This window comes from Oratosquilla oratoria, chromosome 29, assembly GCF_046742065.1.
Source record: "Oratosquilla oratoria isolate Oo_2021 chromosome 29, ASM4674206v1, whole genome shotgun sequence".
NCBI lineage: Eukaryota > Metazoa > Arthropoda > Malacostraca > Stomatopoda > Squillidae > Oratosquilla > Oratosquilla oratoria.
The window spans coordinates 5,803,832-5,823,831 of NC_134805.1; the positions used below are offsets into that span (position 1 = coordinate 5,803,832).

Consider the following 20,000-nt stretch of genomic DNA (forward strand, 5'->3'; position numbering starts at 1 on the left):
TTCCTTGTATCCCTCCTGTGGTTGCCAGTTTTCTTAATAATTTTTGTGTGGTACTTTATTAAAAGTCTAGGAAACCACAGTCAGCCCATCCGTCCACTTTTTGTACAGTATTATATCTATTAGTCTTGAGTAAAAATAGATCAAATTTGTGGCACATGACCTTCCCTGTCTAAATCCGAATTGTCTCGGATTTAGTATATTGTTCTCCAGATGTTTAGTCCATCTATTTTTGATAACTTTTTCACAAATTTTGGCTACCGTGCTTGTAAGGGAGACCGGTCTGTAATTTGTTGGGTCTTCCTTGTTTCCCCCTTTATATATTGGTACGATATTTGCATTTTTCCAGTCTTCCGGTATTTTTCCTTCTTTGAGTGAGCAGCTTATTACATTATATATTTTGTCTATTAGTTCGTCTTTACATTCTTTTAGTATCCAGTTTGCAATCCCATCCGGGCCGTGCGATTTCCTGACATCAAGGTTCATTATTTGGTCCATTATTTCTTTTCGTGTTACTATTATTTCCCTCATGGGGGAGGGGGGTCTCACTTCACTCCCTTCATCCCAATGCTGTATATTTTCTCTAGTGAACACCGACTTGAAGTGTTTGCTCATGACTTCAGCCATTTCTATATCTTCTGTGTATTCTGTATTCCCTTGGCGCAGTTTTACTATTTCCTGATTGTTTTTTAGTTTACTGTTCACATATCTATAGAATAGATTTGGATGATCCTTAGATTTTTTCTATTATATCTTTTTCACATTTTCTTTTTGCCTCCCTGCGTACTCTTATATATTCATTTCTTTGATTGATTTATATTTACCACTTTCCTGTTTTGTTTTGTTTTTATATTTTTCCATCTTTTCCAAGCTTTATCTCATCTATCTTTCGCCTCACTGCACCTTCTGTTCAACCAGCACTTAATATACACCTTTTCCTGTTTTTGTCTTGGTACATATTTATCCACTGCTTCATCATAGATTTCCATAAAAACCATCCATTTTCTTTCTTTCACTTGTGTCTCTTCATTATAGAATTTTTCCCAACTCACTTAAAAAAAAAAAAAATAATAATAATAATAATGATAATAATAAAAAAAAAAAAAAAAAAAAAATCCTAAGTTTCCCAAAGTCCGTTTTGTTATATACCAGTCTTCCTTTTCTGTATTTCTCATTTCTTTCTGTATATATTTCCTTCTTTAGTTCAAAATCAAGTAGTATGTGATCACTCTTCGCAATTGGAGTCTTGTATTCAATTTCCTCCACTATTTCAGGTTTCGATGTAAATATTAAATCTAGTACCGACAGTTCTTAATTACTTCTATATCTAGATTTTTTTTACCCATTGTATCATTGTATGTTCTATATTCATGTCAAGTAATACATTTCCCCATGGATCCTCTCCATCTTTCACTGTCATCTCTTTCCAACATATTTCTGTGTGTGTGTGTGTGTGTGTGTGTGTGTGTGTGTGCTTACACATTTCATCCTCCCACCACCCAGCCACTTCCCATGTCATGACCCATGTCGCCACGACCCGTGCAGCAAACCCTGAACGCCTAGAGAACCGTCTTCGGTTTGTCAGCTGGCATCTATTTCGTCACAGTCACCTTCTACATTATTTTCATCACCACCGAGACACAGCCATGGAATGAGGGGCGAACCAAGAAGACAAAAGGTACGTCGGTATTCAGAAGACTTGTTCATTTGTACATGTAAATGTGCAGTCCTTATGAACCATTCTAGGTTTTGTTTTCAGTGGGTCATGTCTACGGTCACTAATAAGCAGTTCAGTCATACCACTGTATGGTTGTATAGAGATGGCAATATGTGTTAGTTTGGTGCACTTCATTTCCTGTATTATTTTCGTCAAACATAGCTTGTGTATATGAATGAATGACTCATTTCCCTCTTACCAGTGGGTGGCCAAATCAAAGCAGGGATTCACACCAAAAGACCCACATATAGCACTTACCCTGAGACACAGAGAGCCAAGAAAAAATTCACTTGGGTTTTAGAAATCAAGAATGAAAGGAAATGCTCACTGAATGTACGCAAGCTTATCAGCAGAATGCTAAAGTATAATGAAATAAAAACAAATGGATGAACAGTTAGATACACAAATAAATAAATAAATAAATAGATACATGAATACAATAATGGGCCGTATTCATAAAGAAAAGGATATGCTTATACTTGCAAAATATAAAGGAAATCCTTCTACTTGTATTCATAAAAAATTCAAGCAAAACCTTTTACTTGTCGAGCAAAAGCATAACCTTATAATCGCATAAAAGTAAATGGTTATACATAAACAAGACCTTTTACTTCAAGCAAAGAGCATATGCTTCAATAAGGCTGAGTCTGGTCAGTAGCAGACTACAGTTAGAAGTGAAAGGTTGTTTTGTCCAACTCTCAGCACGATGGCAGAGTTTGTGGATGTGAGGCATGTTAAACATTACATGCCCCGTTTACCTACACCTGATCGTGATTTTAAAATGTTATTCCGGTTTGAAGAACAAAATGTACAGTGGCTTCCGGACAGATTTTTAGGCACCAATGAAGAAACTCGGGGAGGCGCCTTGTCATCTGTCCATAGAATGAAGCTACGGTATCACGGACTGTGAATGCAGTAGTTGATAGCATAATTGCTCATGCGAATGAATGGATAAAGTTTTTTTTTTCTTATTTATATTGTATTTAGTAATTTTGCCATGCTTATAATGTTACCTGAAATAATGTAGGAGAGCAATCACCACACACCTCCACTCAGCAACCACCAACGCAATAGTAAACTCGTGTACGGGAAACATGGACATCACGTCAGAAATCTTACGAGTCATGTAACTATGTAACCCGGCGCTCCCGAAACACGAGTCATTCTTTTACTTCTGCTTGGAGGATATCCTCCCAAGTATAAGGTAATCATTATGAATATGGAAAGAAGGATATGCTTATACTTCTACCTTTTGCTTGAGAGCATTACCTTATACTTCTACCTTATACTTGCAAGGATATCCTTCATTTTTATGAATACGGCTCAATAAATAACTCTTCACTCACTAAAGATAACAGTTTACTAAGTAACCTACCTACCATTTGCTCCTCTAACCTCTGACTGATTTCGTTCCTCTTCAGAGCAAAAGAGGAATTAAAACCGAAAAAGGCGATGGGCCAAAAATTCTCCTAATTCGAAAGAACCTGGGCTCACTCCTCAAGGACCACTGATGATCGTCACCTGCTCAGGCTATCACCATGGTCACAGGATCTCCTCATAAGTGGAAACTAGTCCTCTCCGTTCTCTTTTGTTCTTCGACTTCGTGGGCGCCACTTTGAGGTTCTCCTCGACTACTACCAAGTCACGATTTCGTTCAGTCACGCACCAACTCATAATTTCTGTTGGCTTGCGGACGCTGGATGTACACTAGACATGTGTATATATATTTTGTTATGGACATATGTGTATTACTAAATTTCCTTTTCATGCATAGATGTGTTCATTGCCTTCATATATATATATATATATATATATATATATATATATATATATATATATATATATATATACACACATATATATATATATATATATTGTAACGTAATATTAGATATTACGTCATATGTGTAATTATGTTATAGAATTGTGTTCCTTTGTATTACATAACTATGTTCATATTTCTTGTCTATGTATGTATTGTAACAATGTTAAGCAGTAACGCCCGTCCACTATATGTAATCTTGCCTACGTGCGGAGAGAGGTGCGCACTCTTGTAGAACAAACAGACAAGCGAAATCCTGAATAGTTCGGAGCGCACAGATTTGACAGTTACTAAATAAATAGATTGTTCAAGCGAGTCGAGGGTCCTAAAACTACCCATGTTGACGTGTGTTAACTTACCCTCCTCCTCCCCCTTTCACTCACTCGCACACTCACCCGGAAGTATTCCGCTTCCGGTCCAATGGTATATAAGCGGTTGAAATCGCTCACTCGTCGTCATTTCTCGCATATCTTATCTCTTGATAAAAACTGGAAGTTTAGACTCATGAGACGATTGGTGTGAAGTGATCACCCTTTTTGCCTACATTACGTGTCTGATATACATTGCATTACTTATACTTATATTTGTACTTATTACTTATTCTGATGCATGTTCCTGATCTCTTTGTACTTAGATAGTACCATATTGTATACTTATCTTGTGTTTCTTATTTGAACGATAATTTCCATATTCTTATAATCATGTAACGGTCCCATTGACCCTACTGCCCATTCTCTTTTGTGTTGATTGCCTGTAAATATTTTCCATTGATAATTTCGTTTACTAGTTTTATCGCTAGTTTAATATTCCTTTCCTGGAATCTTCTTTGTTACCTTTACTTCTAGTCTTACGAATTATCTAGGCCCTGACCAGATAGTTCAGTCCTACAGTGGCTTCTAGAAGTGAGCTGGTTCTTAAGCACTTAGACGTTATACGTAACGTCTCTTCACATACCAGCCGCCCGTAACAAAGTGGCGACCCTTGCCAAGGATATTGGATCAGGTATTTAACACATTCTTATAGAGATGGATGATATAGTTCAAGAATTCATTCAAAATCCCAAGGTAAGTTTCTTAAAGAAACAAACTAAAGACACTTTGATAGAAATAGGCAAGCACTTTGGAGTAGACATTAATACAAGTTTGCGAAAGAAAAAAATACTTCAGGAACTCGTTGAAAATCTGATCGAAGATGAGATCTTATCTCCAGAAGAGATTACAGCTATACAAATTCCTTCAAATAGGTTAGAAATAGAGGCACGACTAACCGAACTTAAGATTAAGGAGATTGAATTAAAGGTCAGGAGAGTAGAAATTGAGGAGGAAGCTAAACTGAAACAAATGCAAATTGAGGCAGAATTTAAAGCTAAAGAGGAGGAAACTAAACTGAAACAAATGCAAATTGAGGCAGAATTTAGAGCTAGAGAAGAGGAAGCTAAGGTGAAACAAGTAGCTAAAGAGGAGGAAACTAAACTGAAACAAATGCAAATTGAGGCAGAATTTAGAGCTAGAGAAGAGGAAGCTAAAGTGAAACAAATAGAAAGAGAGGACGAAACTAAAATCAAATTGGCAGAATTTAAAGCTAGAGAAGAGGAAGCTAAAGTGAAACAAGTAGAGTTAGAATTAAAGAAGACAGAAGTAGAAGCTAGGATTGTTGATAGACAACCCGTAGTTCAGGAAGGTCATATAGATATTTCCAAGTATGTAAAACTTTTACCCAAATTTTCAGAGGGAGAGCCAGAAATTTTCTTTCTTCAGTGGGAAAAATTGGCGCAACAGTTACAAATCCCTAAAGAAAATTGGCCATTGATCATTCAAACACAATTTAAGGGTAAGGCTCAGCAAATTTATACTTCTCTTTCAGAAGCAGAAAGCGAGTATGATAATATGAAAGCTTGTATTTTAAAAGCTTATGAACTAATACCAGAGGCCTATAGACAGAAATTCCGTAATTATAGGAAGACACCTCAGTTAACATACGTAGAATATGCGGCTCAACAAGAGAGGTTATTCAATAGGTGGTGTTTGGCTAGTGAAACGGACACCTTAGATAGACTTAAACAGTTTATTTTATTGGAGCAGTTTAAGAATACCTTAGAGACAGATCTTAGGATTTTTATAGATGATCATGTTCCCGAAACTTTAACTAAAGCTGCTGTATTGGCTGATGAGTTCACACTAAATCATAAACCTAAGTCAAGACAAATGGAATCCCAAAAGTCAAAGTCACATATTCCAGATTCAACAAAATACTCTGATCCTTGGCCCCAAAAGAAACACTTTGAAAATCAGTCTAGCCCATCACATTTCAGTTACAGGTCTGATTTCAATCAATATCCTCCAAACCAACCTTGGCAAAGAATGGAAAGGTTTAAGACTAATTCCCCTGTAACTTGTTCATATTGTAAACAGGTTGGCCATCACATTTCTAATTGCAGAAAGAGACTGACACCCTCATTCTCCAATAAGACACCAACTCTTGTAAGTAATATAAAATCAGATGATTCAAAATCCTCTATTCAGGATAAACTACCAAAGAAGCCGGTATTGTCAAGTAATGTAGAACCCCCCTCATCAGATCATGATCCTTGTTTCAAACCATTTGTATCTTCAGGAACTATATCTCATAGTAGTAGTTCACAACAATATCCTATTTCCATACTCCGAGACACAGGAGCAAAGCAAAGTCTGATTTTAAATTCTTTCTTGCAGAATCTGGGTGAGTCATATACAGGTTATGATATATTGATAGAAGGAGTTGGAGGAATTGTAAAATGTCCATTACATAATGTTTTCTTGCGGTCTGATTTAACAACCGGAATGGTTAAAGTAGCAGTAGTAGACTCTCTTCCCATGGTAGGAATATCCTTATTGTTGGCCAATGACATCGCTGGAAGCAAAGTCATTTCTCCCTTAATAACAAATAACCCTAAGACCTCAGTAGAACCTTCAGATAACTTACAGTTGTTTCCCGCTTGTGCTGTAACCAGATCTCAGTACAAGAAATCTGAAGAGGAGACCTATAATTTAGAATCCCTATTCTCCCAAACTGACCCATCTTCTTCTTCACCAGTTTCTCTATCTAGAGCAGAATTAATCAAAGAACAGAAGTCAGATCATTCTCTTAAAAATTTGTACGAGATTGTTTCATCTCCAGAAGAAGTTGAAAATATGTCACGAGGTTTCTATATAGAAAACGGAGTCCTAATGCGAAAATGGAGAGCATCCACCGCAACCGCTGACCAGCCATGGCAAGTAAGGAATCAAATAGTCCTCCCTCTTGGTTTCAGGAATAATGTTCTAAGATTGGCTCATGATACTCCCTTAGCAGGTCACTTAGGGGTAAGAAAGACTTTGTTCAACATAACCCAACATTTCCATTGGCCCACGGTTGTCAAAGATGTTGCCCAATATTGTAAAACATGTCATACATGTCAACTTGTAGGTAAGCCCAACCAGAAAATTGTAGAAGCTCCACTCCATCCCATTCCTGTAATGGAAGAGTCATTTAAAAAAGTTCTTATTGACTGTGTAGGACCTTTACCTCCTTCAAGTAAAGGAAATCAGTACATTCTCACAATCATGTGTATGAGCACTCGTTTTCCAGAAGCAATTCCTTTGAAAAACATTAAAGCTCAAAACATAATCAGAGAAATGTTGAAATATTTCACTATGGTAGGATTTCCCAAGAACATTCAAAGTGATCAAGGAAGTAATTTTCTTTCCAACAAGTTTAGAGAAACTCTTGTAACACTAGGTATAAATCATGTAACTTCCTCCGCCTATCATCCTCAATCACGAGGTGCTCTAGAGCGCTTTCACCAAACGCTCAAGACAATGTTAAGAATCTTCTGTGCTGAGAACACTCGAAATTGGGAAGACGGACTCCCCTTTTTGTTGTTCGCCACCCGAACAACAATTCAAGAAAGCCTTGGATTCAGCCCGTCAGAATTAGTCTTCGGTCATGAAGTCCGTGGTCCCCTAAAGATACTTCATGAACAATGGATGAAAGAAGAACCACCAGTTCCTTCTTTGAAATACGTGTCCCAGGTCACCGAGAAGTTGTTAGAAGCTTGGAAGTTGGCAAGAGAGAACTTGACGAATGCTCAACGAGTAATGAAAGGTCGGTATGATAAAAATTCTAAACTTAGAACTTTCTCTCCAGGAGATCAAGTGTTACTTTATCTTCCCATACCAGGAGATCCATTGCAGGCTAAATACAAAGGACCCTATGAAGTCTTGTCCAGAGCTAGTGACTTTAACTATTCAATCAAAACTCCAGACAGAAGAAAGAGTTCCCGTCTCTGTCACATAAATACCTTAAAACCTTATCATTCCAGAGATCCAATTCCAATTTACAGCTCTACCACAATAGAATCGGAAGAGCCTCCTGATAACCTGCCTAATCCTCCTGAGATTCCCTTGGAAAGCTCCCAGATACTACAGAATCTTCTATTGAATGTAGGACACTTATCAGAAAAACAAGGTAGAGACATTCTTTCTCTCTTAAGAAGTTTTCCAAAATTATTTCTAGATTCCCCAAGATTCACTTCTTTGATAGAACACGAAATTATTCTAGACTCGCCAAGGGCTATCAAACAAGTCCCTTATAGAGTCAATCCAAAAAAGAAGGAGTTCATAAAAGCAGAAATAAACACTCTGCTTCAACAGGGAATAATTGAACCCTCCAGTAGTCCTTGGGCATCTCCTTGCATTCTTGTCCCTAAATCTGACAATTCTTATCGCCTGTGCATTGACTACAGGAAAATCAATGCCCATACTAAGGCCGATGCTTTTCCTATCCCTAGGATAGATGATATCATAGACAGTCTAGGAACTGCCAAGTATGTATCCAAGTTGGATATGTTAAGGGGATACTATCAAATCCCTGTACACCCTCGCTCAAGAGAAGTTACCGCTTTCATTACGGAAGAGGGATTGTTCCAATTCAGAGCAATGCCATTTGGGCTTGGGGGGGGGGCGGCCACTTACCAAAGAATGATAAGTAATCTTGTTGCAGGATTGCCAGGAGTAAAAACTTATCTAGATGATGTGATAATATTTAGTCAGTCTTGGACAGAACACATTGAACACCTAAATAATTTCTTTTATAGAGCAGACCAAGCAAACCTTACCATCAATTTGTCCAAATGTGATTTCGGACATACACAGGTCCCCTATTTGGGATTTAAAGTTGGAAATTCCCAAGTGTTTCCAATAGACGCCAAGATAAAAGCCATCAATGATGTACCAACACCCACTAATCGTAGAGAGGTACGTCGATTCCTTGGAATGAGTGGCTATTATCGCCGTTTTTGTCCAAATTTTTCAGATGTAGCAGAACCATTGACTGACCTGTTGAGAAAAGACCACGACTTCGTGTGGACACCTACCTGTGAGACGGCCTTCAAAAACCTGAAGTCCCTTCTCACTAACGCACCAGTTCTAAGGGCACCCGATTTCCAACGACCCTTTCTTCTGCAAGTCGACGCCAGCGACACCGGTATCGGTGCCGCCCTCTTGCAAGAACACAATGAAGTTCTTCACGCTATCGCCTACTACAGCAAGAAGCTGTCCCCTGCGCAGAAGAACTACTCAACAATTCCTCAACTACCATTCAAGTATATTCGGATCACAACCCCTTAAAGTTCCTACAGACTATGAAAAACAAGAATCCGAGACTTACACGTTGGAGTTTATTTCTCCAACCCTTTAATCTAACAATTCATCATATAAAAGGCGTCTTTAATGTTTTAGCCGACGTCCTTTCTAGAACATAGCTTTTCAACAGAAAGTGAAAAGCTTTCCCAAACGGTGGAGGTGTAACGTAATATTAGATATTACGTCATATGTGTAATTATGTTATAGAATTGTGTTCCTTTGTATTACATAACTATGTTCATATTTCTTGTCTATGTATGTATTGTAACAATGTTAAGCAGTAACGCCCGTCCACTATATGTAATCTTGCCTACGTGCGGAGAGAGGTGCGCACTCTTGTAGAACAAACAGACAAGCGAAATCCTGAATAGTTCGGAGCGCACAGATTTGACAGTTACTAAATAAATAGATTGTTCAAGCGAGTCGAGGGTCCTAAAACTACCCATGTTGACGTGTGTTAACCTACCCTCCTCCCCCCCCTTTCACTCACTCGCACACTCACCCGGAAGTATTCCGCTTCCGGTCCAATGGTATATAAGCGGTTGAAATCGCTCACTCGTCGTCATTTCTCGCATATCTTATCTCTTGATAAAAACTGGAAGTTTAGACTCATGAGACGATTGGTGTGAAGTGATCACCCTTTTTGCCTACATTACGTGTCTGATATACATTGCATTACTTATACTTATATTTGTACTTATTACTTATTCTGATGCATGTTCCTGATCTCTTTGTACTTAGATAGTACCATATTGTATACTTATCTTGTGTTTCTTATTTGAACGATAATTTCCATATTCTTATAATCATGTAACGGTCCCATTGACCCTACTGCCCATTCTCTTTTGTGTTGATTGCCTGTACATATTTTCCATTAATAATTTCGTTTACTAGTTTTATCGCTAGTTTAATATTCCTTTCCTGGAATCTTCTTTGTTACCTTTACTTCTAGTCTTACGAATTATCTAGGCCCTGACCAGATAGTTCAGTCCTACAGTGGCTTCTAGAAGTGAGCTGGTTCTTAAGCACTTAGACGTTATACGTAACGTCTCTTCACATACCAGCCGCCCGTAACAACGTACACACACACGCACATGCATAGATGTGTTCATTGCCTTCATATATATATATATATATATATATATATATATATATATGTATATATATATATACATATATATATACATATATATATACATATACATATATATATATATATACATATATAAATATATATATGGTAAATAATAAGCATATAAGTATACATCAAAAGTGACAAAATTTTCACACTACATGAGAATCATCAGACAAGAGGCAATGGTCTCAAACTGCAAGGAAATAGATTTAATTTGGAAGTGGATAGAAAAAACTTCGCCAACCGTGTAGTTAATGAATGGAGTAAACTTATTGCTGAGGCAGTGCAATGTAGTTCAGTTCGAAGCTTTAAGGTTCATTTAGATAAACACCTAAGCAAGATGCTGTAATGCATGCCATTTATTTTATATTACCTGTCTGGGGTATTGGCTGTATGTTATTGTGGCAAAGTAGCATGCGGTTAATACTTTAGGGTCTATATGGGGCGCCCCTACGGACCAGAGCCACACATCATCATGGAATACGATAAACACCGGCTTTATCGTATTCCGTGTTCAGGATGTGATAAAGTTTACATCGGAGAAACGTCACGCGACCTGAATACACGAATACGTGAACACCGTTACGACGTCAGGCATGATGTCACCACCAATGCATGTGTGACACATAGAAACAAGGAAAATCGTCTTATGGACTGGAAGAATGCAGAGCTGCTGATACGAGAACCAGACAAAATACGCAGGAAGTGTTTAGAAGCAGCAATCATTCAAGGAACGAACACTATTGAACAAAACAGGGGCATGTTTAACATCTCGCCCCACATAATTCCCCTAATACCCATGGCCAGCAGAATTCTAAATATTTAAACCACCCTTTGTGAACATTTCGCCCACGGACGTTTGGGCCAGCATTCTCAACCTTTCCCAGTGTTCCACCCCTCCCCTTCTCCTCCTCCTCTCCTCCTCCTCCTCCTCCTCCTCTTCCTTCCCCCCCTTCTTCTTTTCTCTCCCCGTTCCCTCCTTTCCCCTTATTTAATCTCAAGCATATGTATCTCAACTTGTACTTGAAAAAGCTGTAATAAGCGAAACGTCGTACAAATAAAGGCACCGTCCTCATATGGTGTTTAACTCGTCAAAAGAATGTTACCACCAAGTCTTCCCACTTGAGTCGTAAAAGGCGACCAAAAAAAAAAAAAAAAAAAAAAAAAAAAAAAAAAAAAAAAAAAGAAAGCTTTCCAGCCAGTACTCTAAGGTTTGGGTCTTTTAATGTGCGTGGATGTGTTACAGATCTGTACTGGTTAGGGAACTTCCAGATTTTTTTTTTAAATGTCCCCTGTGAGGACATATGTAAATGCATATCATACTAATATATACATACATATATATATACATATATATATATATATATATATATATATATATATATATATATAAATGGATATCATACAATTGAAAACAATTCCCCAAATCTTCTTCACCTTTGGCTGAATAAAATGGCCCAATATATAAGCCCCTTCCCGTATCTTCTTGGTATATAAGCCCCTTCCCGTATCTTCTTGGATGTACAGATACGATCTTCTGGTTTTCTTCACTTTATTGGTTAATCTTAAGAAGAGTTCACTGTAGATTTACACACATCTTTGCACAAAGTTTCCAGTATTTATATTTTTACACACAGTTCGCAGTACACTACTTACACAGAGCACGTCTATCAGACCGACCGCTCCGGGGCTAGAGCATCGACTTTTTGTTCGTCGGAAGTGCCAACACAGCAAAATAGGAGGTGCTGGTAGATGTTTTAACAAGATTTTTTAATAGGAATGTTTGGTTTCCCGCAAATAAACTATCATGTTCTTAATTACTAGCTATATGTTATTTACAGTATATAATATTTCCAGGGGGGAAGGGTTCATTATTATTTGGTTGTCGTGTGTTTTGTGAGTTAGAGGTTGACTGCACTTATGAGTATGTTCGTGTGTGTGTGTGTGTTGGTTGCTTCTTGGTAGTGCTGGTCCCACGGGCACGAAGTGCTGAGTCGGCAACCGCCCAGTCAGCAAGACTGGGAGGATGCCTTGGTGCCGGACAGTCGGGTGGACCAGTGAGTGAGTGAGTGAGTGAGTGGGGTGAGTGAGTGAGTGAGTGAGTGGGGTGAGTGAGTGAGTGAGTGATATTACTCATCATGTATATGGTGGCGTATACATATCGCCCTCCCCCTGGGGTTAGGTGGCTCCCGGCACCTAATGTTACATGGTTAAGAAAATATCTATACATATATATGGTTATATAGTTATAAAGTCAGAGACACAAAATCTTGGGTGGATATATGTGGAGATGGGGTGTGTGATGTTGAAGTGATTGTGGGGTCCCAAGAGGGCATTTTGAGCTAGAAGGATGGGTATGCGATGTTGTGTCTCTGAAAAAAAGAATATGGTTGTGTCTCACCAACATTACATATATTCAACTTTTATCTAAGAGTTTTTGTGACACTTTCTTATTATTTCTGACAAACTCTTATCTGTGAGTTTGTATGTCAGTATCTGTCTTTTCTGAAACTCTTATCTATGAGTTTGTTTGGCACAATCTGTCTTTTCTGAGGAACTCTTATCTATGAGTATGTATGTCACTATAGTAAGGTAAGATATTGGTGAGATACAAAGTTCAACTTAATCTAGGTTTACAATAATTTGGGAAAGGGGGGTTGAAACTGTTTGATGGTCTTATTTCGTGCAAAGGAATTTGGTTAGTACCACTAATATAAAAAGGATGATTAAGATTGAGAGGGCAGTGGATGCATAAGGTAATATTTTATAATGTAGGTCTAAGGAGTCCATATCAAGAGTAGTTGATTTATTTAGGAGGTGTACCATGTCTATCTTACTTGGGAGGATGGTATCGGGGATCTTGGGGAGGGGTGGGAGTGTTAGTTGGGTTATGGGACCTAAATCGTGGGTCGTGTTGAGAGTACCTTGGTAGTGTAGTTTGTTAGGTAGGAGCATTGAGTCCATCATGTAGATGTGGCAGGTGTCTGGTAGAGTAATAGGGCCGTTGATCCTATGATGGGAGGGTGGTTTGTGTAGGCATATCACTGATACTAGTGTGGGGTCGGGAAGAAATATGAAGTGTTTATGACCTACGTGGGTGTGGTGTATTTGAGTGTTGTCTGAGAAGCGAAAGTCACACGTCTCGGAAAAATTGACTTTGGGTGTTGTGAGTTCTGAGAGGCAAGGTTGGGACTTGGTTAATTGGAAATGGAAGGGGTAAGCTGGACAGATATGGAAGTTGGGACGTGCTATCTTGCAAGTTGCCATGGTTTCTGGTGAGGTCAGTGAAATCCACTGCCCATCAGTTGATTTTAGGATGGTGGAGGCTGGTAGGTTGAGGGTCATGGTGCGGTTTTGGTAAGGGTAGGGGAAGGGGTAAATTTCCCAAAGGGAGAATCTCTTGATCGGGTCCATCGGAATGTTTATTAGAATGGATTCTTGAAAGATAGTTGATGTTAAGATGGGGTAATAATGATGTATTTCATTTCGGGAGAAGAAGGGGGTAAATTTCAATGTATTGTGGGCTTGTCGTAGTGTTTGATCAAGCTGGGTTGGAGTGATCATTTGAAAGTTGACGATTGCTCCTGGTATCAAAATGGGGGTAGAGAGGGAGAGGTGGACGAGGTGAAGTAGTAGTAGTATTGTAGTCACCCTGTGGATGAAGGTTATGTCTCAGTGAATGAGGATATGTCTATCTGACTCTCGCTAAGGTTATAGTGGTCGGAAGGAAGTGGAGAAGTTTCACTAGATATACGGAAGGGAGTTCTTATTGGAAATGGGCCATTTTAACCTCCACTGAGAGATGCATGACGTCCTGCATCTTCAGGGGCGAGAGCTAGAGTGCATGTTTAGTTGCGTCGACGCAGAGTCATGGGATGGGACTTGCGTTTGGGTGAATTATGTGTGAGTGCGGTAGGTGGGTTGTAGGTGGGGGGTGGGGTTGGGTCGAGGTAACTTTTCTCAATTTCTCTCCATGTATGGTTACGGTTGTGTGATCGGAAGGATCTGTTAGTAGGAAAACATTGTTAGGGAGTGAGCTTGTGACTGTGAAGGGGCCTAGGAACTTGGGTTTGAGTTTGTTAGTCCTGTGTCTCCAAGTGTTATGTCAAGTGGAGATGAACGTCTGTGTTGTTGTTGTTTTTTTTCTTTCTTGGGCTACTTTGAGGTTTTCTCTGACTTGCTTATAAATGGTTTGCATTCCTCTTTTTAGGCATTGGGTGAGATTATCTAGATTGTATAAGGGGGGCGGTGGTTGGTTGAAGATTTGGTAGGGAAGGCGCATTCTTTGGCCAAAAATGATCTCATGGGGGGACATCTTTGTTGCGGAGTTGACTGTGCTGTTGATACTGGCTTGTACCTGTAGTAGCCAATCTTCCCAACTGTCCATGAGATCGTTGACCAAAGGTCTGAGGACTTCAATCACTTTGCGATTGGTGCGCTCAGTTAGTCCATTCCCTTGTGGGTGGTAGGCAGTGGCGAAAGTTTGATCTACATTGTAAAGATGTGCTATTTCGCGCATTACCTCATTTTTGAACTCTGACCCGTTGTCAGATAACATTCGTGTGGGAATGTTGTATCTGCAGAATATATTGTTAACTAAGGCTTTGGCTACAGTCTCTGCTGTTTTGTCTTGTAATGGGACTAGGATGGTGTATTTGGACAGATAATCGACTGCCGTGAGTACATAATTGGAACCTTGATGGTTCATTGGCATTTTCAGTAAGTCAATGCCAAGTGTTTCCCATGGCTCAGCAGGGAGCGGGATGTCTTTGATATTGAGTATTTTGGGGTCAGGTTGCAAGTTGGTTGCAAGTTACACATGAGTCTATGTGTGTGGTTATATCTTTTTTCATGTTGACCCAGTAGAAGGAGTGCCTAGCAGTGTTCAGTGTCTTATCTCTGCCTGAGTGGCCTCCCATTGCACTGTCGTGCAATATGTGTAGGACCTTGGGAACTTGGACTCTGGGAACGACAGTTACTTCCCTGTCATTAGTGGTTCTCCTTATGATTCCGTCGACCAGTTTGAGTTCGTCTATAGGGACAGGTGGTCGGGAGTGTAAGGGAGTTCTTGAAAGGAGATGCTGTTTTATTTGAGACCATGTCGGGTCATTGTCTGTTTCATCTCTAAGTTCTTGCATCGGAATGCATGTTGTTTGTGTTAGTGATGAGACGTGAGTTTGTCTGCTTAAAGAGTCAGCTACTATGTTAGCTTTTCCCGCTAGATATGTTATCTTTGGATCGAAGTCCAATAGGGTGGTTTTCCACCTGGCAATTCTGCCATGTAAGTCTTTAGTGTTAAAGAGGTAGACTAGGGGTTGATGGTCTGTGAAGATTGTGATCTTATACCCTAGTATAAGATATTTAAAATGTTTCAAGCCCCATATCAATGCAAGTCCTTCTTTGTGGGTAGTTGAATAGTTACTTTCAGGCTTATTCAGTACTCTACTTGCGTAGGCTATGGGGTGCTCTTTCCCGTTTTCATCTTTCTGCTGTAAGACTGCGCCTATTCCTTTAGAGGAGGCGTCGGTGTAAAGAAGGAATTCTTTCTTCATGTCAGGAAAGGCAAGGACAGGGGCTGTGGTAAGAGCATGTTTAAGGGTGTCGAAACTTGTCTGTTCCTCTTCAGACCACTTGAAAGGTTCGCCTTTTCTTGTGAATTTGGTGAGAGGGGATGCAATTTCTGCAAATTTGTGTATGAAATGTCTATAGTATGATGCTAGTCCTACGAAACTTCTAGTTTCATCTGCGTTTCTGGGGGTTGGGAAATTGTTTATGGTATCTATCTTATCTGTGGTGGTATGGATGCCTTGGCTATCTACCTTATGGCCTAGGAAGGTGAGTTCCGTCTGTAGGAATTTACACTTTCCTAGTTGGATTTTCAATCCTGTGTTTTTGAGTCTTTTTAGGACAATCTCTAGTGTGTGAAGGTGGTCAGTTTGTGTGGGACTATAGATGATGAGGTCGTCTAAGTAGACGAATAATGAGATTCCTATCATGTCGCTGAAAATGCGGGTCATCAACCTTTGTTGGGTTGAGGGGGCATTCTTAAGGCCAAAGGGCATACGCTCGAAATGGAAATGTCCCTTGTCAGTGGAGAATGCAGTTACGGGTTTAGATTCATCGGTGAGCTCGACCTGCCAGAAGGCTGACTTAAGGTCAATTGTGGAAAAAAATGAATTTCCATTACCGATGGATTGTAAGACATCGTGCGTGGCGGGGAGGGGGTATGGGTCAGATTGAGTTAGGTGGCTAACTTTCCTAAAGTCAACAACAGGGCGTAAAGTTCCGTCTTTCTTTGGGACTAGGAAGAGGGGACTGTTCCACGGACTTTGGGAGTGAGAAATTACGCCTTGGTGTAACATCTCGTGCACACTGTTGTTGACTTGTGTTTTCCTACTGTGGGGTATGCGGTAAGCGGGGGTGTATGAGGGGGGGGGGGGTGTTGGGGGGGATTTGGATGTGATGTTTGATTATATCACATTTGCCTAAGGGTTCGCCTTCTAAGGCGATAGCTGATCTATTCCTTTGTAGGAGGGTCAGTAGCTTGTCATTCATCTCTCCGTTTGCTGATGTTGTGATTTGGTTGGGGTGGATAGGGGTGAGAGTTTGTGGTGGTCTTACAGTGTTGATGTGTTGTGGGAGTGGTTCCTGGATTGGGGAATTACAGTATGGAGATGGACTGAACAAATGTTTGTGTTCTTCCTGATTTTGCGGTGTTGATCGGAGAGATTTGTTAACATAGCTAGGGTGTGTTTATTTTCTGATACTATATCCCAGGAGGACTCCAAGGTTATGTTATTTATTCTTGACGTATCTGGGTCAATTATGACATCCTGATGTTCTATTGCTCCGGGTATGTATAGTGGAACTGTTATTGAATGTCTAGGGGGTATGATGACTGTGTTAGACATCAGTGCTTTTGAGGTGACATAAGGTGGTGGACGGAATGAGTAGCTCTTAGTTGGAGAGGGTTTATTTAAGCTAGATAGATATGAAAGAGGTTGTGTGTCTGGGTCGGGTGTTTCAGGAAGTGTTGACTCATTACTTTCATCTCGGAAGGAGATTTTGTTGGTATCTAAGTTGATGATGGACTTCCAGTCTCGTAGGGACTTTAAACCTATTATACCTTGTTGGTCGAGACTCCATTCATCAGCTAAGTGGAAGGATGTGAAACCTACTTGGGAATTGTTTACCTCTATGTTTAAATCAATCATATCGTGAAGTGATATGGTAGATCCTTCTATCAATAGACCTTCCGTATTTGAATACTGGATTTGGGGTGGGTCATTTAGTGCTTCGTATAGAGAGCTCTGGGGATGAGGTTCAGGTTTGTTCCTGTGTCAACCATCATGTCAACAGTAATTTGATCTAATTTCACCTTTAGGGTGATATAGTTGTGTGGTGTGTCGGACGTTCCTATGGTGGTCTGGTGCGTGAGGCTGGTGCACGTTCCCCCAATCGGTGTTGAGTTGTATGTGTTGTGTGGGAGGAAGGTGTTTGTCGAAGTGTGGTGACTTGTTTGTTTGTTCTCTGATGTGGTTGTGGTTGTGATTTTTGTTGAGAACACTCTTCGTTGGAGTGAGTTGTGGTTTTGTGTAGGTTGCAGTATTTGCCTGGTTGTGTTGGTTTTGACATGGTGGGGGGTCTAGGAGTGGGTGGGAGTTGTTTGGTTTGCTGTTGAGCTCTACATTGGGAATCAGTGTGGGAGGTAGTACCATGAATTGAGCAAGGGGTAACGCGGTGTTGTACCTGTGGGTGTTGGTATTGTTGCGCTTTACACTGAGAATCCGTGTGGGAAGTAGTTCCATGAACTGAGCAAGGGGTAGCGCGGTGTTGTGCTTGCATTTGTTGTTTCTGTATGCAGTCTCTGGTGTTGTGACTTGTTGAAAGATGGTAGGAACACCAGTTAGATGGTTGCGCTAGATTGGGGCTAGGGGGCTTTTGTGACTGAAGGCTATTTAGTCTAGTAAAATGGTGCTGGTCAGAGAGGGAGATGTTACAAGCGTTGGTGATGTCTAAGATGTAAATATAAGCTAATGGGTTACTAGTGTTTAAATCCCTTTTTGCGGCTTCTCTTTGGCACTTTGGAGGGAGTTGGGAAAGATAGAGACCTATCTCTAGTAATGAGCATAGGTTTTCCAAGGTCATTACCTTTTTACCTGTGGTGGTGTCTGTGTAAGTCCATGGGCTATTGTTGTACATATTTTCCCTAATTTCTTTAATTGTGTTTGCAACATTATCTTTAATGTTGGTTGGTTTTTGAACTCTAGTATTATTTAGAAATGTGAGGATAAAGCTAATGTTGTTTGTTTGTTTGCTTTGAAAGACATTTAACAGATGTTGCTTATAATTGCTATATGTGATCCCTGTGGCTATCAAACTATCTAGCATCCGAGCCGTGGACCTATGTTCGTCCGATGCTTCTATTTTCTGGCGGCATAGATTTATTTTGTCTAAGTCAGAGTAATTTGCATTCTTAGAAAAGAAAAGGTCACATGCCGTCAGGAAGTCAGTAATGGAGAGGCCGCTAGCTTGAGAGAAGGTGGGAATTTCGGTTAGAGGGGTAATGGTTTGGTAGTTATTAATTATTGTAGGTTGAAGTTGTGGGTTAGGATGTTGTGATGGGTTTGGGGCAAGGTTAGGTGGTGGTTGGGGGAGTGGTGTGGAGGTGGGTTGACCAGATGAGAAGTTGGGAGAAGGGAAGGCAAAGTTCTCGTATGCATGGGTTGTGGGGTTTAGGGATTGTTGCAGGGGAATCAGGGTGGTTGGGATGTGGGGGGTGGTTGTTGAGGGTTTAGGTGGTGAGTGTCGACATGAGAGGGAATTTGGGGTTGCGGAGAGGTGTGGGGGGTTGTTGTTGAGGGTCTAGGTGAGGGGGAATTTGGGGTTGTGATGGAGTGTGGGAGGGTTGTTGTTGAGGATCTAGTTGAGGGGTAACTTGAAGTTTTGGTGTGGAGTGAGGGAGGGGGTTGGGCAAGTGTTGTAGTTGGAAGGGGTTAAAAGGGTCTTCCCGTGAGTGGTCATGGTGAAGGGGTATGTGGTCATAGTATTCCTCAGGAAGTATTTGAGAATCTGCCTTAGTCGTGTCATGGTCTTGGTCTTGAGAGGGTTTATCTTCTTTAGATGAGGAAAGAAATCCTTGAAGTAAATTTCTGACCTTGGCTCTCGTACCTGTAGCCATGTTAGTGTCTAACTAGAGATGCATGTATGACTTAACAGGTATAGAAAGTAGTTAGGTGAGATAGGAGGTCTAAGTTGAAATAGTTAAATTAGAAATATTTGGTATACATTATCTAAGGGGTAGTATGTTATGGTTAGATAAGAGGGGGGTATAGGGTTTCAATGGGTATACAATGGTATAATTGTAAAATGGGTTTACTGGTGGTAATATTGTAACAAAAAATGTAATTACATATAGTAAAAAAATATATATAAGTTATTGTAAAAGGTAAAAAGATATACAATATAAATGGGCATATAATGGGAATATATGATATTGGCAAGAAAAAAGTAATATATGATATTGGCAAGAAAAAGTAATATATGATATTGGCAAGAAAAAAAAGTAATGTGATTATACAGGTTATTGTAAAAGTTGAAAATATATTATTCTAAATAATAAATTGGGAAGGTACAAGATAGAAGTATGCAATTTTTTTTTAACTTAAT

The 20,000-nt window shown here is 39.8% G+C and overlaps 1 protein-coding gene and 1 pseudogene across 1 annotated transcript in view; both read left to right on the forward strand.

Annotated features, from left to right (window-relative positions):
- LOC143040546 (putative inorganic phosphate cotransporter) overlaps positions 1 to 2,852 on the forward strand; it is a 29,111-nt pseudogene extending 26,259 nt beyond the window's left edge.
- Positions 1 to 20,000, forward strand: part of LOC143040796 (sialin-like) — a 79,448-nt gene that overhangs the window by 26,661 nt on the left and 32,787 nt on the right. The window lies entirely within an intron of this gene.